This window comes from Lissotriton vulgaris, chromosome 3_1 (assembly GCF_964263255.1).
Source record: "Lissotriton vulgaris chromosome 3_1, aLisVul1.2, whole genome shotgun sequence".
NCBI classification, from domain to species: domain Eukaryota; kingdom Metazoa; phylum Chordata; class Amphibia; order Caudata; family Salamandridae; genus Lissotriton; species Lissotriton vulgaris.
The window spans coordinates 892728868-892756195 of record NC_141689.1 but is presented as its reverse complement, the minus strand read 5'-3'; the positions used below and the strand labels follow the sequence as shown (position 1 = coordinate 892756195).

Below are 27328 nucleotides of genomic sequence, written 5' to 3'. Positions count from 1 at the left end.
GTAGTTTGAACAGGAGTTCAGCTTTAGAACCCTTGTAGTCCACTTAGTCCTGGAAACAAGAAGAGCAGGTCCAGTCTTCTAGGCTGTTCTCAGATCTCAGACAACAGGCTCAGTCCTGTCTTGATGTTTTATAGGTTCAGGAGTGTTCTGAAGTGGGTACCTGGAGGTACCATATTTATGCCTGACACAAACTTAGCCCGTGGTAATGAGTCCTGGGAATTCCCTAAACAATAGAGGTAAAGTTTCCCAAAGTTAACCCTACCCTCATAGGTCATTTTTAAGGCGGTCAAAGCCTTCTGCCATGCTAAACTTGGGCTGTGTGTGTGGGAAGTATATTATGGTAATCCTAGTGTCCTCCTACATCTAATAGCAAAATCCAATTTTTGGCAGCTCCTGTGCCCACAAAAAATACGGAGACAGATGCTGTTAAAATCTCAACACCTAGACAGTGGATACATACACAGTGTTTTGGAATTCTGTTTCCCTCCTTGGAAGTGTGCTCTAAATGCTAAAACCCTAACAGACCTGTCGAGCAGCATGTGACATTCATGCAACTATTAAATAGTCCTTCCCTGAAATATTTGTGTAGCTCTTACCAATTAGAAAGTCATATTATACGGTGTTATGATGTAATTCAGTGTTACCCTCTGGACACATCCCACCTTGCTAAACTGAAATTTGTTTTGGGTGCTTTTCAATGTCCTGACAAGTGGAATATTATGCTGCTACATGTCCTACATTTAAGTACTATGCACTCTACCCTATTGACAATAGGGCCTAACTTGGGGGCGGCTTATTAATATTTAACAGAAAAATCTGTCAAAAGGGTTCAAATTTTAAACTATATAGCCAGGCTACAGTTGTAGGCCTGGATGCATATTTACTCTCACTGTACTGGTTTTTACAATGAGTGCTGCAGCCCACTGATGACTTTTAACTTAAAGGCCCTGGGTACCATACACTAGGTTCTTATAGATAAGCCAGATATGCCAATCAGGAGTGTATCAATTTTTCTTTGTTGGAAGAGGACACACAAATACTTTACTATTGGACAACAGAGTTATTTAGCCAGCAAAAAAAGGGTTGAGGAAAAAGACAAAAATCGGGATGGCCCTGCAGAAAGGACAGATATCCAACAAATATATTTTAGAAAGCAGGTTTTTAGTGTTTTACTGGTACCATTTCAGTTGTTGAATGTCAAGAAATTAGTAGTATTTCAGAATTTGGCAGCCATGGCCATTACCGATAACGCTGTGTGTAACAATGTATTACCCATGTTACTAAACAATACTGTCTGCTAATTTACTAAGGAATTGACTCTGATCTCCACCACTGTTATAAAGCAATATACGATAAAGCCTTAAATAGATGAAATTCATGGATGATGTCTATAATCCAACTAGGGGCTAAATGCTCAACATCTACAGCTAAATCCATCAAAGGATGAAAGCAAGCAGTAAATTATTTGCAAAACAGGTGAGCAATCAGAAAATCTTGCAGAAAATGTAGACGTTCAAAATGTATTTCTAGGTAGAAAACACTTTACCAATATATTGCCAAATGCTCACCAAGGTAGAGAAGGGCAGCAGTTTGATGCCAAGGACAGGATTAGAGCAATAGATTTGATTAATTGAGTTTCTGGACGTGACTTCTGTTATTTTTATGATTACATAAATGATTCAGATGCAGTCACTGTAGAATTATGCAGGCTGTTTAAATTGCTTACTCTCCCCTCTGAATATTGTATGGGGTGTGTACAGAAGAAAATTATTTATTCTTTTGGACTTGTGGATGTTGAAAGAACATACGTATGTTAACAAGTTGGCCGAAGAAAAAAGGAATGCAATCATTCCCTCATAGTTCGGTGGGGAGCATTTTGCTCATACAAAGGACACACCTGGATTTACATGCTGAAAACTCTCTTCCTGTAATAGTCTACTGAAGAATTATGTTTGACAGATGAGTATTAATATCCTAGAGGGGTACAGAAAAGAAAATCACTGCTAAACATTGAAGAGACAGGTCATCTGTTTTGCTCAAAGGCATAATAATGCGAACAGATGCCTAGGGCACGATAAACTTGCGGTTCTGCATATGTATAAATGTGTGGGGCTTCAAATTAAGTTGGGTTTAATGTAGGGGCTGATGTAGGAATCAATGAAGGTATACCTAATACAATGACAGTGGGATGATCTGGGTTCAATCACGACTACAGCAGAGTTTTAACCTAGGGCGAAGTTTTGCTATTTGCAATTTGTAGTACAGATTTATGATTCTCCGGATGTGAAGTCATTTTGGACATTTTAGAGGCCCCTATCTGGAGAAGGATGCCAGGGTTTCAAAAATCACTGGACTTTGAAATAATTACAAATGAAATATCACTCAGGTCTTGTTTGTATATTTCATCGGACAGAATATTGTTTCCAGGGCAGATCTCAACTTTCTGCTAACTCATATTGCCTAACAGCTGATGTGGAGTTCCAGCTACGAAAAAATGCAAGGGGTTAATTTTATCTGAGTTGTGTTTGGTCTGCTCTGAATAGAGCTCAGTTTAGATGCATTAAATATCTCATTCTTCTGCAGTGTAGGCAAGCCACTGAGATGTATTCAGTTTTATTCCTAGGCGATTCAATACTATTAAGCCATGGGTTTGTGCTGTTGCACTAAATGCACTTGCATGCTGTTCTCACTTGGTACATCTTATGGTGTTAAGAGATCTTAGTTAGACATTAGCAAAGAGGCAAGGCTTTGCGGCTCTGAGTGTATGCTGTAGAATTGTGTTTTCTATACCAAATTTTGAAACCTGTTCTTTTTTTATATTATAATGTAAAAATTGGTATGCTTTTTTTGTTGTTGTTTGGTTTAATACACCATTCAGGAACCTAAAATAAAAAAGTTTTCAGCTTACGTTTAATAAGAACAAAAGCCAATTCAGTAACAGCTTTCTTTGTGTCACTGCCATCTAACTTTACTACATGTGAAAACTGAATGAGGTCTGCCGACCATTGTCTTCAAACAGGGCAAATGAAATCATGTGTCTGAGAGGATGTCTTCTTAACTTTTATGACGGAAGCCACAAACTCCCTTTGCTGAAAACTCTCTTCCTGTAATAGTCTACAGAAGAATCGTGTACAACAATGTTTTCATGGACATCTGATAAAATTGTCTGTTTACTTCCATCCTAGTGTTGATCTTAAACACAAGCTAATGTGGGCTTGTTGAAAACAGTTTATTATGGTCTAGTGTTTCTCTTTTTTCTAATTTATTATGTTGATACAGAGGTTCCTCCTGGGCTTATTCAGTGCCTATATTTAATGCTGTGTTCCTGCCTTTTTTTTTTTTATCCGACCCCTGGCATTGAATTTCAACACCACTGGTTGGCACTCCACAGTGATTCTGTTGCTTCTCCAGCAGAGTGCTGTACTTTGTGGCCCTTTGTGTACGCATCAAGCGTGCTCCTGCCGTTGGAGGATGAGAACAGCTGTCCCTCAGGAGCTGTTAAGAGTCTGGCAGACTGGTGGTTGTCTAAGCAGTTTTGGACCCAAAACTAGCCCAACAACTATGTGTGGCTTCCCTTTTTGTATAAGGCGAAAGTCCTCTGAAGCTAGGAGAGACCCCACGTAAGGACTTGCTCTGTCTCTCCTAGTAGAATAGCCCCTTTAACTGGTTGGTGGCTGCTCGTTCATTCTCTTCTCTGTGAAAATACTCGCTCACAAAGATCTTCCTTGCAGTGGATTGGCGGGAGTTATGGATTTTGAAGATGGTGCACCATTCGATTGAGCCTGGCTTCACGGCAGTGTGTCCTCTGTTGTACGGTACCCAGGACGAAGACTTGCTGGACAACATCTTAAGAGATGCAATTCTGACCAGAAGGACAAAGACCAGGGCAATCTGTCTGAAGGCTTGCACGGGGGACACCTCAAAGAAGTAAAACACCCACAAGACATTGCAGTCCAAATAGTAATTATTACGCTTGGCATTTGAACAACCATATGGTTGATGACCTGCCCAAGACGTTGAACTGCTGCATTTATAGTGAGCCTGCTGCCCTTTATTTCACCATTAGTTTGTGGGAGCTCATATCACCCCGCTCAGTTTGGCCCTTCAAGAAACAAAACCGCTTTTCCCTTCCCCTTCAGTCCTCTGCATAGTGTTCCAGACACTGATCCAAATACTTGAACTCTTTGAGCCATTCCTCTACAATTATTAGCCGTGAAGAAAAGTTATTTTGAAGGTGAAGTTGATGCTAAACCGTAATATATTTCTCCCAATTGTCACTGTAAATCAGTGGGTTCCCCGCCACCAGAAAAGATCAATCTTAATCAACAATATTTATCAGAATGCATTCAAATGGAAGAGATTTTGTATCTGGCACATACAGCATGGTCCGTTCAATACCCATTGGCCCCCCATTTTAACCTATCTTCAAGGGTCACTTCACTTGGACCATCTTTTGTTGAAGGCTCCTTTACTTGTTGTGATAATGTCAACACACAAGGTTAATGAGATCAAATCCCTAAGCTCCATGAACTCTGCAATTTATTACTAATGAATAAGGGTGTCCTGAAGCGACATTTGTTCTTTTTTCCAATATGGCATTGTACTTCGATATTAGTCATCAATTTCACTGCAGGAAGTAAGTATTTTGCATACAGTGGATGGTGGAAGAATTCCTAAATTTGAAACATCAAATGTTCGTGAAGTGTGAGGCAGTGCCTCTTTTTCCATTGGTTAGCCCCCACTTTTCACCTGTTTTTGAGATGTGGTTTCAATTGCAGTGCACAGGCTCCTTACCAACCAAGTCCCATGTGCCAGTGCTTCTTCTCTAAAAACATATCCACAATTGGTGCTTCTCCCCTTGTAAGTATCTAGTTAGTCGTACCCTGGGTGCCTAGGGTCTGTGAGCTGCAGAAGGTCCCCTGGCACCCCCCTCAATTGAACCATGCCACTGTCCTTGCAGTTTGCATGCCCATGTGAGGAAGAAAAGGACAGAGTCGACATGTCACCCTGCCTGGGTGTACTATACCACAGGTGGGGGCGTATCTGCAAGAGCAGATGTGCCTCAACAATATTGGGGCCCATACCTCAATATTATAAGTGCCAGTGAAGCCATACAGAGTACATGGGCTGGAAACTTGGCAACGCTACTTCCACACCACCACAATGACTTCCTTGAAGACAGGAGTGTTTGGTACCAAACTTCTACTTTAAATAAATCCACACTGATGCCAGTGCGAGATTTATTGTACCATGTACTCAGAGGTCACCTCACAGGTCCCCCCCTGAAAACCTGCCAACCCTGGGGTGGTCTCTGATCGGCTGTAGGCAGCCAGCCACCACCAGACATGTTTCTGGAGGACCCCAGGGTGGAGAGTCCTGGCTCTTTGGGCCCAGAAACAATGCACATACTGTGCAGAGGTGAGACACCTCCCCCCCGAGGATGGGCCGGTACTCGCTGGGGAACCTTCAAAGCTGCCTTTGTAATGTGACCCTCAGCATCAGCTGCTAGCAGCAGATGGAGCCCCTGGTTTCCACCCCCACTTTGGGCGGGAAGGGAGGCAAAGTGAAGCACATCTTACAGTCTTTGCCATTTTTAAAATGAAGACCCCTCCAGTACATGCTAGGTCTATGCCCCCCACCCCAGGAGGGTGGCATAATAGAGGGTGCAGTCACCCCAGGTAAGGTGCCCATTGGCCCTACCTGCAACTTCCCCTAAACGCCCCTAGTTTTAATATTTAGGTGGCTCCCCCAGACCTACAACTAGACCTGCGATGGCCTAAGAGAAGGCATCCCTGCCGAGAAGTCTGAAGAAGACTACTGCCTTGGCCCCAGCCCTACTGGCCTCTCTCCAGCTTCTGCGAACCTGTGACCTGTCTTGCAACCAGCGTCCTCTGATACCCTGGGAGGACTGCTGCCTTCGAAAAAGACTCCACTCTCCTGTGGACTGCGGACCTGTCAAGAAGAAACCGCCTCAAAGGGCTCCGGATCCAGCTGGAACCGTGATCCCTGCCCACTCTGCACCTGACGCCCACGGCCTGAGTCTGAGTGGTTTACCTGTGCAGTTAAGTCTCCCCAGCGATCCTGACCTTGTGTCCATTATTGGCTGACCTCTTCTGATCTCCATGGCGGCACCTGCAGTGTGAATCCAGAGGCTCCCCCTGACCGGCTCCGGTAGGAAGACTCCAACGTCGAAAGGCAACCCTGCACCTGAACCCCCTGGGCCTTGGTGAGCTAAACGGACGGTGCCCCTACAGCCCCCTACAGATCTACTTACCTCTGCTGTCATTGGGCTCCCTCTTGGAAGCTCCTGTGCAACGCATGCAGCCTGTTTGCTAAAAGAAGAATCCCCATTGAAAAGCATTGTGCGCCCGACGTTGAAATTCCATCTTGCACCTCACCACCCCTGTGCCGCTGGGGGTGTATGTTTGGTGCTGTTTTGTGGTCCCCCTATGCTTAACCTAACCACCAAAGTTTGGCCCCTGCAACCGATCTACTTACCTGCAGGCAATGTGGCTCCAGGCACCCCAGTCTCCATTGAAAAGCATTGGGCCTCTGCGCTCGGCCGCCCTTGTGGCGCTGGTAGTGCTTTTTTGGTAATCACCTGACCCTTGCCCCTTGCTGACCTTTGGTCCCAAAGACTGGTAGTCTATGTGCATTACGTACCAGTTTAAACGCGAAATTGTGTTCCCCATAGGATAACATTGAACTGTTCTGAAAAGTTTCTAAGAGTCGATTTTGTGCAAAGTATTTTTATTTAAAACCGTATTTACATGATTGCGAAGATCTTGGTCTTGAAATGAAATATAGACAACGTTTTATTTTTCTAAAATTGGTTTTAATCTCTTTCTTGAGTGGTGTGTCCATTATTGGTCAATGTTGTGACATAAATGGCTTACACTCTGTGTTAGGCCTAAGGCTGCTTGCCCACGCTACCACTAATAGAGCACTTTTGGTTTTACATTGAGTCCTGTAAACGTTTGGGGAACCCCTGGACTACCTAGCGGTAATACCAAATACAGAGCCAGCTTCCTACATGAAGTATAAGCCTACTTAAAAATAATAATAATTATTTTTTTATGACATGATTAATAAAAACTGTTGCTACATGAGTAAAAAAACATTGTATCTAACCTTTTCCATATTTCTTAAGTGATTATTCTCTTAATATAATATACACTTCATACATACGAAGAAAAAAATCTATGCAATAAAAGGAGACCTTGTGTCCAGAATTTCCTAATTCTATAACAGTGGTGCTTCTTTATACAATGCCTGCATAAGATAGGGGAAGGCGCCAAACTGTTAGCAACATTGCAAAACGAAGCAGCTGATTGAGTTGTGCGGTAAGTTCAAATGGTTAGGGGTAAGGATGGCCTTATCCTAAAAAAAACTTTGGACTTTAAAACTTTACAATATTTAACTTTAAAACTTTGACTTTTTATACACTGTTCCCTGTTTCTGAACACTCTAGAGTTCAACCTTTGTTGCCACAACACAAGTAGGTGCTTTATCTAGGTGCCTGGCCTCCCTGACCAATTGATTGCTACTTGCAAAGCAGAAATTGAGATTACACGAGGATTGGGGAGTTCTGTCCTGGGTGCATTGAAAACTTTGTGACCTCTCTGCACCTCTGTTGCGTGATTCAAGGCCTCAACCTTTTTCAAGTAACAATTAATATATTTGACCAGAGCCTACTTGTACAGAATTCATAGCAATACAGTTCTGTTCAGATTGTACCTTGTACTCTTATTTGCTCAACCCTGCAAGTCGACATAGGGCTACATATACTAGAGGTTAAGTTGCAACTATTGCTTTATTAGAAAACATTTCTAGACATTACATGGAGGTCAGACCACATGTTGACAAGACAACAAATTGTGGCCTCTAGAGCCTCAAGATAGGCTGCCAGTTATGTTTTTGTTCTTAATAATGGCTTTTATAAATAAAAGTGTGTAATTTGTATATTTTGGAATAAGAATGTCCCTTTGCACAGCAAATGGTCCTGTGCTCCTGAGTGTTTGACTGGTATCCTCACTTATTTTTTTTGTAGCCCTGGTGCTACACTAATTTCGTGTGTACACATAGGCCTATGTTTGTCTCTGGTAATACAAAGCACAGACCCTCTTCTGTGACCTGAATAGGCACACAGATAGTGACCTTATTGTGTGCATTGAATTACTGCCCATACCCTTAGGTGGATTATGTAAGCAGTGGTGACAGTGCTGCGTTTTGTGAATATATAGAGTGACAAGGCTTTTGTTTAATTATTGCCTTTCTTTTCCTCCAGACTATTGTTTTTCCCAAAAAATACACATTGAAGATGTTTTTAGAGAGGGACTTTACTTTTGGTCAGTGCGCATCATCTGTTGGTCTGTTAAATTGTCCTTAAATGGTCATTCATAATTTGCTTCTGCCTGCTGCAGAACAGAGCAGGTGTCCGGGGTCAGCCCACTTTACCCTTTGGCTCCTTTCATGTTGAGCGACTGCAAAAAGCCTCTTCACAGTGCTTAAAAGTAGTTCATTTGTTGTCAATTACAGTGCTTGTTCAAAGTATGCATTTTTATTGACTTTAAATACCAATAATTTATTTTGCCTACATTTCTTTTTACAATTTGATATAAAGTGTTTGAACAACATTGTCTCATTCTAGATGCTTGCTAATTGTGTGCTTGGTTAGAAGTTGATTTATTCTTGTCTCATTGAAAAATAGAAATAATACGTTGGTGCAAGTTAAATGGCGGTTGTTTAAAAACCTCACTAGAAAAAACAACTGCATTTAAGAATATATTTGTTTAATGAAAATGTTTTATTGCAACTTTTCACTGCCCATGTTTAAGTAGCAGCTTATTATTTTTACTTTTCTTTTTGTTCTACATGCTTTCCATAAAATCGAATAACGAAATAACTATAGCATGAACTTGCCTAGACAAGATTTTTTTTAAATTAATTTGTTTATTGGCATTTCAAAAGCCAAAAAACAGCAATACAAGGCATCAGCGTGCACACACAAAGTGCAGAGTCAAAGGCAAATAGTTATAAATGACACATATCCATTGAAACATTGTGAAGACTAGACCCCAACAGAGCAAATACATCGTACCCGATTAGGTAGTCTTGTGGCAGTGTCCCCCTCCGGCATCCCCGCTCCTCAGTCGGCTGAGTGCACTATACTAGGACTCACCCCTTCGTGCCTCCGGTGTACTGTCTAATCAGCAGGTGTGATGGTCAAAGGGCAAGGGGCATATTAGTAGACTTTTGTATGTGAACTGCAGGATCTTCCTCACCCGTCCCCGTGGCAGCAGCCTCCCCGTCTGGCGTCACGTGTGAGGGTCCCCGAGTTAGGAAAAGGGACCAAAAGTTCTTAGGTCTGTTGCGTGGTGGTAACAATTCGCTATATAATTCTGATTGAGTGCTACAATAGAGCATTTCTTTCATCCACTGTGCTAATGTAGGCGTTGAGCCTCGTAGCCAACAGAGGGCCACACATCTTCTGGCAAGGAGAAAGGCCATGCCTACCAGTCGTCTAAGGTCCTTGGTGAGTGGTTTGGAATAACCTAGGAAAGCCAGGAGTGGGGCCGGAGTCAATGTCAGATCAGTGATGCAGTTAACCTCAGCATATACCCTGCCCCAGAAAGTTGCAATCCCCGGACAGGCCCATGCCACATGGAGAAGATCAGCGACCATTGTCCCATATCTCTCACATTGTGGGCTCTCTCGGAGACCATATCTATGTAGTCGTTCAGGTGTATAGTACACTCTATTCAGAAATTTGAAATGGACTAGTCTGTGGCGCCCGTTGATTAGTTTAGTAGTCGAACAGCAGTACAGCCACTTGTCGTCCGTCATATCCACCCCAAGGTCTCTCTGCCACTCCATTGGCTGTTTAGCATATTCTATGTCCCTTTCCGAAATGGCTATGCGGTAGAACCTGAAAACCATGTTAGCGGGCGACTTAGCTTTAATAATGGTTGTTAGGGCCGTAACCTCCGGGGGTTCCGCCATATCCTCTCCCAATAGATCTTTGAGTGCATGGAGCACCCTGTGAAACTGAAAACGCGGCATCAGCGAGTACGACACTCCCTCCTCCACCACCTCTCCCCAGGTGCATGCAGTGCCATTAGCGAATATGTCTCCCATATTGTGTAGTTTGTGTTCTCAGCACCGCTGTTACCCCTTTGTCTTTGCAGGGGGCGAGCCAAAAGCACCATTCGAGCGGAGCTAACGTAGCAGGTTGCAAGCTTCTGATTCCAGCATATGATGCCACGCATGCGTAACCGACTTTAACAAGTCTAATGTGCCAGTGCGCCGATCTCGGGGCGAAAACCGTAGCACCGGTAAGGGTGTAGGGTCAGCGGCAATGGTTTCGATTCAAATGTGCGGAATCTCTACAGGCCCGTGAATCCAATGATTAGCATGAGAGCTTTGTGCCGCTCTGTAATAAAGTTCCAAATCTGGGGCGCCCAGACTGCCCATCGTGAACGGCCGAGTGAGTATTTTCCAAGCCACCCATGGCTGCTTGCCCGCCCACGCAAGTCGAATCATCAGAGAGTAGAGTTGTTGGAAAAAAGTTTTTGACAAGACTATAGGGATATTGGTGAATAGGAAGAGGAGACGTGGCAATACAATCATTTTCATGTGAGAAACCCTCCCCATCAGCGACAGAGGTAGGCTAATCCATCTCTCAATGTCATCCTCTAGTTTGGCGACAGCAACTCCGTAATTTTCCCTCAGTACCACCTCAGAGTCTGTATGCAGTCAGACTCCGAGATAGTGAACCGCGTCCGTGGTCCAAAGCATTGGATATTCCGAGTCCACGCGCTCCGTGGCAGGCGTGAGTGGGAACATAGTGGACTTATGCCAGTTGACATTAATGCCGAACAGCACCACCGCCCGCAAAACTGGGGAGAGATTGACCTCGGGCTCCCGAACATATAGTAGGGTATCATCTGCATATGTGGAAACAATTAGATGATAGTTCGGAAACCGTATACCCCTCTGCCCGTGATATTCACGTAGCGCACCAGCCAGTGGCTCAGCCGTCAGAGCATAGAGTATTTGCCCCTGCAAATTTGTATAGGCTCAGTAACCAAGGAGCCAATCGGGTTATGGGCCGTTGGGGCAGAATACAACGTCTCCAGAAGTTGGAGGGAGACCGCCCCCCACACCCATTCGGCCGAGGACTTGCCTCATGAAAGGCCACTTGACCGAGTCAAAGGCCTTTTCCAAGTCGAGGAAGACTGCCACCGCAAGAACCTCCGGGCGTGTGTGCTGCATGGCAGCAAAAACTGTCCGAAGGTTATAAGTCAAATTGCAACTAGGCACAAAGCCCGCCTTCCCTGGAGCAACCATCATAGTGACCAAAGAACTGAGACGGTTGGCCAGTATCTTCGCAAAGATCTTCGCGTAGACATTCATGAGCGACAGGGGCCTGTAGAGGGGGTTGTGCCGCCTCACTTAGTCTGCACAGGCGTAGGCCCATCACTAGGGCACCTTTAAGTAATGGGTCAGCTCCGGGGTGCCGCTACTGCAGCGGTCGGCCCGGGGTCCTCCATGTGCTTCCCTCTACGCGATACCAGTCCCCGAGTGGGTGACGCACTTCTCTGCGCTGCCGGGATATGTCTTCCCGCAGCGGTCGGCCTGGGACCCTCAAGGCGCTTCCCACTACGCGATGCCAGGCCCCAGGGGTGTGTTGCACTTCTCTTCGCGGCCGGGATATGCCTTCCCGCCGCCGCTGCTCTCCTCCCTAATTAGAACTCATTAAGTGCATTGTTTATTTGCATTAAATATTAGAGACTCACTAAAAATGCTCAGTTTTGACCTGGTGACAAGTATTTCTTTAGAAAAAAATCAGTTTAAAAACTGTTTTCTTTAGGGTATTACTTATGGTTCTTATATGAAGATTTAGGATTTTTCAGTTGACCCTCCATTTGCAATTTCTCACTAGGGTAAGTTTGTCATTTTGACACAACTTGCATTTTGAATAACAAGATGTCTCACTTCCTTCGTACTTTGTTTCTGGCTTTCTGTCATAGTTTATTTTGTCTGACCACTCCCATTGGTGATATAATGCTGGAAAAACAAAATTTTTAAACTGAACAGATTTGAACTGAAGCGAGAAGTTCAATTAAAGAGACAAACCAGTTAGTAATGCTTTGCTAGGTGTTTGTAGGTGTTGCCGTTAAAGTGCTGAGAAAGTCTTATCGGAGTATATAGTTCCCAAGTGAATCAGTTCTTTATAGGACTTCTTGCAGCACAGTTCCTGATTGGAAAAATACATCATTCAGGGAGATATGAGCAATATACCACAATCTTTTCAAGCAAATCCGACGTTTCTAGACCTTCTTATGAGGCTACAGATCCAGTAGTCTCTCAAGACTGATTGATGGGAATTAGTACAAAATGGCACTTCTGTTGGCATAGCCAACAACATGGCCGAGTAAGTCGCGCACTCTGTGAGCTTGGCCGGCTCAGTTTAATTCAACAAGAATCCTGCCACTACTGGGGACAGCTACAGCCCCCCCCCCCTGGAGATTTACACAGTGCCACTGGGTTGCTTTTGAGTGGGTTTTATCCCCGAGATACTGCAGAGCCATGACATTGGGAGACGTGAAGTTCAGGTGGAACTTAAAATGGCGGCTGGCACTAACCGAACGGGTCCCGGTATGATGGCTTAGAGTGCTGTGTCGATGACATCGGAGTGACGAGGCAGCCTTAGAGAAGTGGCCCGTGCCAAGCTGTGGGGCCTGCCACCCCTCCCCTCACGGTAAGGGCCTCAAAATGGAACAGAAGCTGCATGGGTGACTGGGACCACGCAGCTGAGGCCTAGTGGGACGGATGAGGTGATCATGCTGAGGAGCCAGAGGGGAATGCCCGGGCCGTGCTGTTGCTGTTCGCCGCTGGGCACGGTGACGGGTGTCCCAGTACTACGGTTGTGCAGTGGAGGTCCACGTGGCCTGGCTGTTTCCTGGGCTGTCTGGCTGACACCGCTGGTGAAGACACACCCTCGATACAGGTCCCCGCGAGCAATAGGGGCCGAACTGCCAGGAACTGGGGCATCCTGCGCAGCCTTTTGTGAAGGAGTGATAGCACTGTGGGCCCCAGGGGCTGCAGCAAAGAGCAACTAGGCTGCTTGTGGCTGCCCAAGTAAACAAGACCGATGCAGGGGAGGGAGAGGATGTCCTGAGGACGCACTGTGAGGCAGTGAGTTAATTGGGAGGTATTATGTGCGGAGTTACTAGACTTGTGGGCAGCAGAAAGCCAGTGCAGATCTGGTGGCACATGTAAGCAGACCTGCTTGCACCCAACAAGGAGACCCACATGAGTACAGCAGACAAGGGGATAAAAAGACAACTTTTTCCACCACAGAGATGGCTTCGTATCAGCGATTTCTAGTTGGTGTTAAACCGCTTCAAAACAGTATCACGCTCTCTGCATGGCATGAGGCGCATGCATGGGGCAGACAAAGGGGGAAAGGGACTGCATTCTTCATCATGCACCAGGGCCCCAAGAGGTGACCCCCTATTAGCCCTCACATGGTCAGTGTTAAGGCACTCTACAACAGCGTCGCCCTTGCCGCAGCACGGGCGCGCATGAGTGGGAAGATAGAGTGAAAAAAGACTGCATTCTCCATCATGCACTAGTGTCCTAGGAGGCGGCCTGTGTCAGCACTCACATGATCAGTGTCACAGCGCTACAAAGCAGCATCACCCTCACTGATGCGCGGGACGCACCTGATTATGAGACCCCCTACTCTGATGCCATGTTAGCGCTGCCCTGGATGCATACCCACTGAGGTTTGCCGCATTGCCTAGCTCACTCCAGCAACATTTCAGACTGAGACATATGTCAGCTACCAGTGGATCTGCCTAATGGATATTGCGGTGGGTTGGGGAGGGCCAAGAGGCTGAGAGGCCTCTCACTTGCCTCTTCCTGGGGTGACTTTCTCAGTCTGTGAGATAATCAGTGGAGTGATACTGATTCTCGCTTATTGTAGACAATACGGTGACTTCCCAATACCATGGCACTATACCAAGATTGTACGCCCTCAGGTGGCTACTGAAGGTGACACAAGTTAAAAGGTTCCCTGGACTATCTACCTTAATGTCTTGTTCTAAAAATATAACACACCTAATGTATGTATCACAGTCAAATGTTTATTCAAAAGTTTTTTTAACACCATAAATTAAAAAGCACACGAAATTCCATCAAGTAGAATAGCTATGCTGCATAGTATATTTACAAATAATTTCACATTTAAAATACAAATAATAAAGAATTATAGTACAAATAATAGACAATTAAGACCCGCACAATTGGCACGACAGACTAAAAAAGTGTGATTTACAATTTATCACTACAATTTGTACATCCTAGTTTGCATATAAACACACCCCTTGCAAACTTATAAAAATTAATTAATATTTCACAAAAGTGTTATTGCTAGGATTCTACGAAGTTGGGCGTCGACGCGTTTCGATGGGTTAAATAATTTTCACCATCTTTTTCAAGACCATGATATTTGTCTGTCACGGAAGGGATTTTTCTTCTCCCTACGAAGATATAGAGCATTAAAATACATTCTTATCAATTACATGTACATTCAACATTATCTAATACATCATCAAAAGGGGCCTAAGTATATCCTCCTAAAACAGCTATGCACTTAGTGAGTCCCATTTTACATTTCTACGGGTATTTATTGCCCTTCTAATTAAAGATCTCCCAGCTTTTAATTGGTGAATGTGACTAAATTGCTAGTAAGTTTATTAAGTTCCCCTCGGGAATACCGGGATTATTGTGCTCTGTCCCCTGCCCTCTAACGAGGAGTTTATGTTGCGGCTATATTTGGCTATGAATTTCGAATTGGGTATTTCTATCGTTTAATTAAACCTTATGCTCTTACCCTTATATTTGCAGAATGAGCTGTGGTGTGAGAAGCCCCCTATGTTTCTCTTTACTTATTGTCAATAGGGGATCAAGGTGTTCTAGACCAAGAACGATAGACGTATTAGAGTCTCACTCCAGCCTATTTTAGCTTTTAAAGTTTGCAGTCTCTTAAAGCCAAGGCTCACCTTTAGTGGGGTATTATTCTATTTTCTCCGTTCTTTTGCCCTCTTGCCTCAAATTTGAAAATCCTTGCGATTAAGGGTCCCGAAAGTTTGGTAAGATCAAGTCGAGTCTGTATTTGAGCAAGTAAGATGGAAGGAAATTATTTGGCAATTCGACTTTTATACGAGCGCCCACCTGCTTCCTCTCTTAAAGATGTTTATCATTACCTTTAAAATGGCTCTCGGCTTACTTTTTTTCTAATTCAGACTGTTCCTCTATTCTTCGGAATACTTTTGTAGTCGGTGTCGGACGGCTCGTGGCGTCTGATAACTGCCAACTGCCAACTGCCCCGCTATATAGGGATCAAATGGTAAAATAAGTTTACTTTTCTTCTACTCAAAATGTTTAACTTCTCTAATTTACTTAAAGGCTTCTAGGTTCCCATGGATTAGAGCACTCACCTTTCTCGTCTTGTTTCAAAATGCGACCGGTCTGGTTCGTATAATTCTTGTTAATTTCATTGCCGCCATGTCCGCGTTTTAAATGTATGGCACATGTATGGCACATGCTCGGTGATTGGGTATTAGAAATCCAATTGTGCAAAATAGCCAGCCAGGTTTCCTCTACAGTCCTCCTCTTATATGATTGGATGGTTCGCTGTTACTAGTACGTTCAGATGAACAGCGAGAAATAAACTAAAGACATTTCGATAGGACCAATCAAGCAGGTCCTCTTATTTTAAGATCATGACTGTTTTGGACCAAGTCTGTACGGTCATTGGCCGAAATGCGTATTCTTCTGAAACGGCTGTCTATTGGTCTCCATAGGGTCATGTGATTCTGTGATAAACCCCAGGAGCAGAGTCCGCATAAATATATGCTGAAACAACCGCATCTCGTGTAGGTTTATTTGAAAAAAGGACCTTCTGCCGGGATTGCAAAGTAAATATTGTAAATCCCGTATATCTTGAAATGGAATATAATCCTAGGGAAAATATAGTTAATATTCTTATCACCATTTCTAACTTTGGAAATTCTTTCAGTTAAGAATGTCTTTAGGCTGTTGTAATTGCTTATCTCGCCTCCTCCCTATTATAAATCTAATTAAAGTATTAGTCTGAGGTGATATTTACTCTTATCATTGTGAGAAATAATTTTTTTATTGTGATTCTGTTTAATTACATGTTATAATCCGAGGGAAATTGGGACATCTGGTTGTGAATACTGTTAGACTATTGTAGCCCAATCCTCTTTTGTGTTCAGTCCGGTTTCAATAGTGTTCAGAAAACACATATACCATTGTTCCCTGGTTTTGCGTTTTCTTTCTAGATCACCTCCTCATCTGTCAATCTCAACTTTTTCCAAAATAAACCATTTGATTTCCTCGCAGTTATGTTTCTTTTCCTGGTAGTGGTCTGCGAGGGGAGCATTGGTCTTATTATTTCTAATTGCGGACTTGGGTTCTACCAGTCTAGTTCTAAGCTCTCTACTTGTTTCCCCTACATACCCTAAACTGCACGGGCAGATTGGTAGATAGATAAGGTTCTTACTCCTGCAATTGTTTAGAGATTTGGACCTCAAATTCTTTTCTGCAAATTTCATCTCTTTACCTTCTATACAATGTGGGCAAATAGAGCACGTCCCACATTTGTAATTCCCTATTGCTTGTTCTCCTGTGAGGTTACTTTGACCTGTTTTTGTTACCTTATATGTATTCACCAAGGAATTACAAATTGTTTTATTCCTTCTAAAGGAGAACAATGGTTTTTCCATCTTGCACTCATTGTTGTAATTTAAGATCTTCCAGTTTCGATTAACTATATTTTTTATTTGATTGCTGATGTGTGTGTGTGTACTGGGTAACAAACACTACTCTATCTAGGGTTGTTTTCATCTTCTCTCTATTAGGATCTAATAGGCTGTCCCGATCGTAAAACCTGGCACGTTTGAGTGAGTTCTTTATAAGTTTATTAGGGTATCCTCTCGCTTTTAATTTTTGTTTGGTGTTTTTTGCATGGTAGTAGAAGTCTATGAGCGTGGTACAGTTTCTCCGCAACCTAAGAAATTCCCCAAAGGGTATATTATCCTTCTGTGAGTGTGGGTGGTTGCTGGTATACAACAGGATGGAGTTTTTGTCAGTTGGCTTAGTGTACAGCTCTACTTTTAAAATGTTATCCTCACTTTTAATCTGGATATCCAAAAACTCAGATTTTTCCTCACTGTAGTGAGCTGTAAATTTTAAGTTTGGATCGCCTAAGTTTAGCCATTCTAAAAATGAGTCCAAGTCACTGCTGGCACCGTTCCATATAAAAATAATATCATCTATTTAACGGTGCCAGCTAGTGATGTTCTCGAAGAAGGGTGCTGCTTCATTGTAAATGTGGTGGAGTTCACAATCTCCCACATATAAGCATGCCAGACTGGGGGCACTTGATCTTGGAGGTCCAGTGGAACAAACTGGATTAGAATAGCAAGTCTTCTTAAATTGTGGCAGGTTGGGGCAGGAACGGATTTGTTCAGGAAGCTCATTCCAGTGTTTGGGGGCCAAATAGGAAAAGGCACGCCCACCTATTTTGGCTTTTCTGATCCTCTGGCTGTGAAGCAGGCAACAGTTACTGGATCCATGACACCGTCCAGGTCGGTAGCGTCCTATTTTGTTTGTCAGGTAAACCGGAACCAAACCATGCAGAGATTTGAAAACCATGCACAGCAGTTTGAAGAGGGCTCGTTTCCTGACTGGGAGCAAATGGAGTTGACGTAGGAGATGCAGAGAAGGAGTTAATGCTGGCTTATTGAGGGCAAGCAGAGCTGCTGTATTCTGTACTACCTGCAGTCTAGATGGCAGGTCTTCCCAATTCCTACCAACAGAGCATTTCCATGGACAAGACGACTAATTAGGAGCGACTGGGTGAGGGTCTTTCTAGCGTTTAGCGGGATCCAGGGGAAAATCTTTCTCAACATCCGCATGATACCAAAGCAGGTGCCTGTAAGAATTTTCACCTGTTCTTCCATAGAAAGCTTGTTGTCAATTCTTACTCCTAGGTTCTTGGCCCATCCTTTTGGGGAGGGTGCTTCTCCTAATTCTGGTGGCCACCAGTCTGAGGTCCACAGTTTTTCTGCCTTGCCAAACAGTAGTATCTCGGTTTTGGAAGAATTCAGTTGCAGAAAGTTCTTCCTCTTTCAACTTGCAATGCCAGTATTGCAATTTAGAAACCTGGCTTTTGTTGTTTTGTATGTGTGTGATCAGCTGCCTATCGTCTGCATAGGATATGGTTTCAAACCCATGGTTTCTGACGATAGAGGCCATGGGGGCTACATATAGATTGAATAGTGTTGGACTCCATATGGAGCCTTGAGGAACCCCCTTATCAACTGCAGCCGTATGAGACACGAAAGAGTCCAACTGGACGCATTGTGTTCTGTCGGACAGAAAATTCTGAATCCATTTAAACGCCAGACCTCCGTCCCCAATCTCTCGGAGCCTGTTCAAAAGGATACGATGAGAGATGGTGTCAAAGGCTACCGACAGATCTAAAAACCCTAAGCGTGGAAGGGTATACTCAGACGTGAGTCCCTTGCTCATTGCACCATCAGGATTCAAGCAAGCCGGGCCGACGACGGCTGAAATGCCAGAAACCGGTCCCCGGAAGCTTGTTTCCTTCCCAGTGTAAGAATTGGCTTGGTAGTTTGGTTTGCCCTGTTCCCATCATGCACTGGGACAGGAACAGACTAATTTGCATATAGCCAGGTTCTGAGCTGGGATGGTGCAGTGAGCTAAAAAACGGTGTTGGATCTAGCCCTGATCTCTTGACTGGGTGAGAGTATTCTGCTTAATTCAGAGACTCTGTCCATCACCACCCCTTGTTGTTAAATAGATCTAACAACACCAGCATAGCTGGTGTATCCCCATCAAGTGACATTCTTAGCGTATTGGTAACCTCCAGTATGGCTGCCTCAGTGCTATGGGATGGCCGGAAGCCGGACTGAGAAGGGTCCAAAATCTTATTCTGTTCTAAATAGCGGGTCACTGTCGATTAATTAGAGTCTCCATCACCTTACAACAACAAGGGAGAAGAGAGATTGGCCTGTAGTTCTGTAAGTCAGAAGGATCCGCCAGAGCTTTCTTGAGCAGGGGCTGGATACGCACAATCTTTCTATTCCGTGGTAATGTGGCCGTTGCTAGAGAAATATTACAGATGTCAGCGAGAGTATCTGCTAAAATCGGAGTTAGCTCAGACATAATCGCCGGAGATACTAGGTCGAGGGTAGAGCCCGATTTAGCCTGTGATAATAGAGCACCCACCTGCTCACCTGTAATCGTGGAAAACATTCCAGACTCTGGGAGCAGGGAGTTTCCTGGAAAGGGGCTCTATCATCAGCGATCTCCTCAGCCCCGAAAGAACAATATATTTTATGACTCTTGTTAGTGAAGTGGGTTGCTAGTGATCACATAATTCCTGTGTGGGAGGCGGGAGTGGATTATTCTCCTGTGGGTTAGTAAACTCCTTCAAGATGGCAAAGAGCTCCTTCGAAGTCCCTGGCCTCCAATATGCGAACGCCTAAATGAGTTCTCCTGGCAGCATTACAGCTATTTAGGTAAGTTCTGTGGGCCTCTCGATAGCCCTGTTCATCATGGTCGGATTTGGATTTTCTCCATTTCCTTTCTTTCCCCCTACAAAGGCTTTTTCCCTTCTGAGAGTATCTGTATACCTTGGGGATGCCCTGGTCTGAATTTTCACCAGCTCCCGTGGTGCAATCAAGAACATCTATTATAGAGGCCTCAACGGCATCTAATGCCATGTCACAATCCAGACGATTCATAAAGGCAGGGGGAGTATAGACACTCCTAAAGGCAGAGGCTGTCACTTTTTCCCAGGCTCTGCAAAGTTCTTTCCACGGTTGCGCAGGGCCTCGCGGGTTTAGGGGGCCCCCAAGAGAAACTTAGTGCCGAGTGGTCCGTCCAGCATACCTTTAATAGGGGATCTACTATTAATTCTACCATGTTAGAAAAAATAGTATCCAATATATGGCCTGCCCGATGAGTTGGGCTAACCACTCTGGCAGAGAGATCAAGGGACTCCATTGCTGCAAGCAGAGAAGTGGTCTCCACATTGGCAAGAGCCTCCAGATGGTGATTGAAGTCCCCTACCATCAGGAACTTATCAGCCTGCAGTGTAAATGGGGCCGACCCATCTAATAATGCTGTGCATAAGTCTCTCTTATTTCCTTATGGGGGATGGTACACTAGAGCTCCTGTTGGAAACAAAGCTGGGAACCTCCTTGCCTAACTCAGCAAAAAGGAAGCTGGGGCTAGATGGGTGCAGGCCTTATTGTTGCCATAGGAATGAGACACAACACAGATGTTCAAATTGTTAGGGTGTTTTCAGATTGTTAAAGAGTTTTTTTTATGAGACACGTCCACTAAGTAGCTTCTCACATGTACATCATTATCAAACCACCATTCAGACCCCAGTTCTTGGTGAAGATGAGGCAAAGGTACTAGAAGAAGACTTAGCGGTAGCCGAGCTATGACTAGGGAATACACCGGGCCTTAATGGAATACCCGCTGAATTTTGCAAAAGATGTATAGATCTATTGGGTCCCCATCTATGAAATCTTTATCAAGACACATATACACATGGTACCCTCTCCCTGGACTCCCAGCCACAATTACGATTATACATAAATAGGGCAAACCTAAGGACAGTTGTGTCTCTTACTGTCTCATTTCTTTACTAAATACTGTAGTTTAAATATTGGCCACAATTCTAGTGACACGCCGATCAACGATTATTACATCATTAATACATGATGATCAGTCTGGGTTCATACAAGGTCAAGCTAACTGACAATCTCCGAAGAACAGATTACTGGCTGATGGAGGTCATAGTTAATTTAGCCTCATGTTTTCTTGATTGATGCAAAAAAAAAGGGTTTTATTCGATACATTGGCCCTTTCTGGATGGTACATTAGTAAAAATTTGGATTTGGAGAAAACTTAAGGAAATGGGTAGTGCTATTATATAGCAAACACAAAGAGATGATGGACAGAGTGTTGAAACTTTTCAGACATTCACCCCCAGTCACCGATCTGGGTTGAATCCATCATCGTTACCTCAGTTCAGACCCAGCTATATGCAAATCAGTCTTGACCCTGTGCCTTATGGGAACAGTCCAGCCCGAACTGCCAAGCCAGGTCTTCCCTGAAATGGAAACGAGCATCCTGGGACCGGTTTCGGGATAACACCCCTCATCAGCCAGGCTAGCTTGAATCCAGTGACAAAGTGAGCAAGGGACTCACGTCTGGGCATCTGTATTTACCCTATTCCTAAGAGGAACAGTTCAGCCCGAACTGCCCAGCCAGGTCCTCACTGGGCTGCACACCTAATTCCAATCAACGAATGGACACATGCATTGAAAGACCACTCTAGATATATGTTGGAGAGGGCGACACAGGAACTGCACACACACCTATATTATCTTTATGATCTTTATGATGGCAAGAGTACAAGTGGGCTTCTTTCTGCGACGCATGTCACCCTGGAAATATGGGAACGCGAAACAAGATCAATTTGGTGGGCCTGCAGAGTCACTAAAGCAATGCTACTATGGAAAGAAACCTAGTTTGGAGAGAACGGTAAATTGCAAGGCTTTGGGACATGGGATCTGATGGCAATCTCCACGATGGGAGGCATTGTTGCTGGGGGCAGATTAATCCTCTGGCAACCTTTTGTAGTGAATACAGCCTATAAAAGTCCCAAATTCAGCAAATATTCACTGCACCCCATGCATGGTTTGTGGATGGAATAGTGGGTGCAGAGCAACCAGAATATGCTCCGTTAGAGGGGAGACGACTGGAGGAGTAAAGCAATGTCCCTCACATATAAGACACTAAACAATAATATGCCTGATAATTTGGGTAAACTATGGGAGAAATGGAAGAGTGACACGGGCGATATGGAAGTTATTGATTGGGAGGCAGCCTTGATGCACTCAAGGGAGGTGGCCACCAGAGCCCAACTGTGCCTCATTCAATATAAAATCCTCCACAGGGTATATTATGATCGAGACAGATTGTATAAATTGGGTACAGCAGAGTCTCCAACCTGTCTTCAATGTCGGAATGCCAGGGATGCCCCGTCATACAGAGCTACTGGAGGGCAATCCTTGAAGAGCTTAGTGCAATCCTTGAGGTACCTCTCCTGGTGGATCCTAACTTTGTTCTCCTGGGTATCCCCAATGACGTCTGGTACTAGATCCCAACTACTTTTTAGTGCCTTGAGCCTAGTTGTAGCTCAGCTGGATGTGGCCAGGCGATGGGGGGCAGGAAGTTCCCACCCTCCAAGAGAGGAGAAAAGGGATGGATCTATATATGGCTACAGAAAAAGTCACCTATGAAAGATGGAGCTTCCCCTGGAAGTTTCGAAAGTATTAGGGTTGCTAGATGAGTTATTACTCTTTTGAACTATTAGACGATTCTTAAGACCCCCCTGTAGAGGTAGACGAAAGCCTAAACATACCCTTAAGATATGATGGTCGATCAGTGTGAAGTATTGTTGATGTTGTAATGATAGTGTATTGAAATACAAAGCAATGTCGCATTTAATGGCGCTACTGACATTTTGTGGAATCACTGTTGCCTCTATAAAAATGTTCTGCAGGAATGTCCTCCAAACCACAGATATTGTTCCAGTTATACTGGATGTTTTATGTAAACTGAAAAGAATAAAAAGAAAAAGTTATTTAAAAAAAGAAAAAAATGACACTTCTCTGTAATCATTCCCAAGCACCACTTTATTGCTCACTCCTATTAATTCTACCCATCCTTCCCCTTTGCACTAGCTAGATTACTATCTGCAGAAACTTTGTGAAGGGGACTTGGCAAGTTTAGTCTTCAATGATTTTAGTAGTAATAATACTAATGAGTACTAAATATTTGTCATGGTCAATGGTTGTTCTATACCTTGCAGTACAGAACTGCTACATGCTGGTGATATCATGCGCTGTATTGAATTGTGTCTGTATAGATTTGTCTCCCCTCTGTTTCACTAGCATTTTATCTCTTATTTCATTGCTAAACTTATTATAAGAAAAATATTTCATAACATTGATAGGCTCATACTGGTTACTGTCATTCCGTAACCTCTCGCATGCATTTAATTGTAAACTATTTTTAATTTGTTTGTAACGGACACGTTTTGAATGATTAATTTCAGATTGTTTTGGGGTTTGCTCCAAACTCTTGCTCAAGTGCCTATCATGCCGTTTCTTGGTCTTGATGCACTTAATGTCCTAAATTAACTTTTGTTTGTCCTGAAGTACTTGTGTTTTTCAGGCAATTCATATTCCTTAATTGAATGAAAGTATTTTTACCGACTATTTGCGATGCCATCAAGCCCGTTTTTAGGTTTTTCTTATAGACCCTTGTGTGATGTCATAAACTGGACATTGCTTACTTATACATTTCTATGTGAACTGGAGGTCGATTCAAGTCCGCGTAGCTTGGCCTTTAAAGGTCAATAATTTCCATATTTTCAGAGAAATATTAAATTGGATAACAGTTGTAGCCATTTTTTTTTTTACATGAACTTAAACTAGTATAAGGAAAACAATAGAAACCCGATTTATGTAAAAAAAATAATTAAAGTTGTTATTCAAATGTCTTTCTTAACTAACTCCTTACTCATTTTTTTGTTGTTTGAATCCGTTTATTGGGTTTTTGCAAAATGAGAACAATTTATACATTCAGTGATATATAGTACAGTGATACAAAAATTAAGGCACTTAAGAGGTTGAGCATGTTACTCTTTACAATTGCCGTGGTAAAAGGCAGGGTAGCACTGTGAAAAGTTTAACCGGTTGACAGCGTACAAGTTTTTGTCAGAGCGTTCACAATTACATGAGTAGAACAAAGCAGTATGTACTTACTGACCCACCTCTGGAGCCTACAGCATGTACTACGGAGAGATGGATAAACGATTCTAGTTACATGTAATACAACAATTAACAAAAAGAAGCCCCAACCCACGCCCCGCACCTGCCCCAACAAATGTTTGTGATTATCCCGCTGTGTTTCTCCCCTCAGGGAATCACAACGCTGTCGTTACAACAAACGAGTTGTGATTCCGCATACCATTACTCCGCAGGTCGGAACAACAACTTGGGGAGGGGGGGCGCTGGATGTTGGAATAGTATAATTTACTATTCCAACTCCAGTCTGTGCGGACAATTGGGAAGGTGTTGGATTTTAAGTCCAACACCTCCTCTCCCCTCCCCCCCTCCACAAGTCTGCAAAAATGTCATTTGGGACCTTGGGGTGGTACAGCGCTTGCGAGATTGCAATCAAATAAATCTCTAGGTGAATGATATACCCGGATTCCTAGGTACCGGAATGTGGAGGGCTGCCAGACTATAGGTACCCCATTGAAGGTAAATTCTGGTTTGGGCGCATAGGTGTTAATTCGGAACTGGCAGGATATGGCCCAGTTCACTTTCAAGCTGGAGAGCTCAGCAAATCTACTGGGTGCCAGAGCGAGCATGTCTGATATCGATTGCACATCTCTGAGATAAAGAAGCAGGCCAACTGCGTAAAGAGAGATGATGTGAATACCATCACCCAGAGGAATGCCCCTGCTCACCCGCTGCTCCTGATTAACAACTGCTAGGTACTCTATTGCTAGGGAGAAAGAGGAGCGGGGAAAGTGGGCAGCCCTGGCAGGTGCCTCTTTGCATTTGAGGGAGTTACTAGACAAGAGAGCCTGTCTTGACTCTAGATAGTGGCTGGGTATATAGTAATTTGACCAGTCAGAGAAATCTGTTCCCAATTCCATACCGCAGAAGCACTTTGAACAGGAAGGCCCATTCTAGGGAGTTGAAGGACTTCTCTAGGTCCTGCATCAGGCAACCGGCCTGTGGCCACTGGTGCGGAGAATACTTCGGGATACAAAAGAATCGCTTAGTTTCAGGGATGTGTTATGGGTTGGAACAAACCCAGTCTGGTCCGGGCAAACTAGTGCCTGGACCAGAGGCGCCAGCTAGTCTGCTAAAATTTTGGCCAGTACCTTATAGTCTGTGTAAAGCAGGGTCAAAGGTCTGTATGAGCTCAAGGCAGATGGGTCTCTGTCCGACTTGGGCACGGATATGAGTATTGCTTCACGGAGGGATGCAGGTAGGCAGGAGTCTGACAGGGCCTCCTTGTATAATGTTTGCAGATGGGGAGCAAGAAGTGTGGTATATACCTTGTAGGACTCTGCAGGTAGGCTGTCGGGGCCCGGGGACCGGCCTGTGGTGAGGGCGTGTGTCACTTGTATTTCAGAGTGATAGGTTCTTCAATTTCCCTCCGCTGGCCCTGCATGATACAGGGCAAGAGCAAAGCGGAGAGGCAGGGACCAGTGTCATTGTAGTGAGCGGTATATGTGAGGTGTAGAGGCGTGTCAGTTTAAGTATGTCACACTGTGTGTAGAGCAGAGTGCCAGAGGCTGATCACAACATTGTCATGGGGGAGTTAGGTTGCTCTTGGCGTTTCAGCTACGCCAGCAGGCGGCCAGCTCTATCAGCTACAGTGTGGGTGTGAGCAGAGTGATCAGCATAGTTAAGACTCTAAAATAATGAGGCTTGTTCATGGTGTGCCTCCGCACGGCGGTGAGTGATCCCTGGGATGACCACTTTTTGGGTTTTGTGTTCTATGAGTGACTTTTAATTCTCAAGAGCGGTGCTGATAGAGGCGCAGAAGATCTTTTAGCGACGCTGCTTGTAATCTCTAGGGGAGGATGACAGGGCGGGCGTGTCCAATGCTAGCTGCAGGTACTGGGGTTCATGATCAGATTGGGTGAGATCCGAGTAATCCACGTTTGTAATGGAGGAGAGCAGCAGACTAATTGTGCCAACAAATGTATATATCTTGTGTTGTGTGAGTGCAAGATGCCTGCTAGATGCCAGTGTTGCAACCAGTCCCGTGGTGCTTGGGCATTGGATGCAGCAGGTGTACGAGGCAGTGGAGGATATGATTGACAAAGTTCAGTGTGCAGGATGCTGTTGAAAACCCCCCTAATAGCCATGGTACTCCACTCCATCGGGCCAGCATACCAGATAGGCTGTGGAGGAACAGGACTTGTTAAGTGTTAGGTGCATATATTGTGCCTACTAGTATATGGTAAACCTTCTAGGTGGCCCCTGTCAAGCACATAGCAGCTCTCTGTGTATGCAACCACCTCATCTGCTTTGAAGGACCCTTGGCCTGATCCATATCAAAACGACACTAGCATAAGAGGAGAAATTAGTAGCAAACACTTGGCCTCCATCGCTTTTGCAGTTTAGTTGCTTCGGCTTGTGATTAATGAGTTTCTTGCAAGAGCGTTTATATGGATAGAGTAGCATTTGAGATATGAATAAACAGCATACCGGCCTGAGGAGGTGTGCATTTCCCACACTTTTCCGGTGATAACGTTAGTGTGGGTCATGTATGAGTTGGAGTGGCGTGTGGTGGACGGAAGGCCAATTTATATACTGTGTTGGTGTCTTGCAGGCATGGGCGACTGGGTTGGGTGCTAGAAAACCGAAAGTTACAACCAAGAAAAGAAACAAGAAAAAAAACGTGAATACCATCAGAGTAGAGTGACGTGTATCCCCCTAAACTGCTAGATTTTTGTATCAAGTGGAAATACAGACCCTGAAATGGGAGTGTGGAGAGAAGGGATTGGGGCAATGAACGTAGGGGGTGCATCGGCTATGATGTGTAATTGTCCCTCGTCTTGAGTGCATGTGCGGTGTCTGAGGTGGTGACAGGACTTTAGCAAGACCTGACAAGAAAATTCAGAAACATTTTGTCCCCATATCTGCTGCAAAGAAGAACAAAAATCTTTTAAAGGAATCACATGTAAACATTGGGCTTACAGGTCTATCAGATGGGCTATAGAAAGACCAGCGAAGATCAGGGCAGATAATGTCATCAGACGTCTGCGGTGTTAAATCCAGGGGAATTACGGAGTCTGTCCCGTAATTCCCCGTAGTTGTGTAGCTGTTGTCACTGAGGGACCTGGTGGATCCCTCTTCGGGATCTGAACCCTGAGTTGCTTTACAGATCGTGGATGCTATCTGTAGGGGTCAGTGCCTCTCCTGTATGACTTGTTCTAGGTTGGGAATAGTTTTGGGCCAAGGAGTGTGGAGTGGCTGCTGTTTGCACTCGCAGCAGCCCCCCTTCTCTGCTGGACATAGAGGTGTCTTTGACTCCGGTGTGGTTTGACTCCAGCCATACCCAGGTGTCTCATGGAGATGCAATTGAG

At 44.3% G+C, this 27328-nt stretch overlaps 1 protein-coding gene across 4 annotated transcripts in view; it reads left to right on the top strand.

Annotated features, from left to right (window-relative positions):
- Positions 1–27328, top strand: part of SMARCA2 (SWI/SNF related BAF chromatin remodeling complex subunit ATPase 2) — a 1892118-nt gene that overhangs the window by 154735 nt on the left and 1710055 nt on the right. The window lies entirely within an intron of this gene.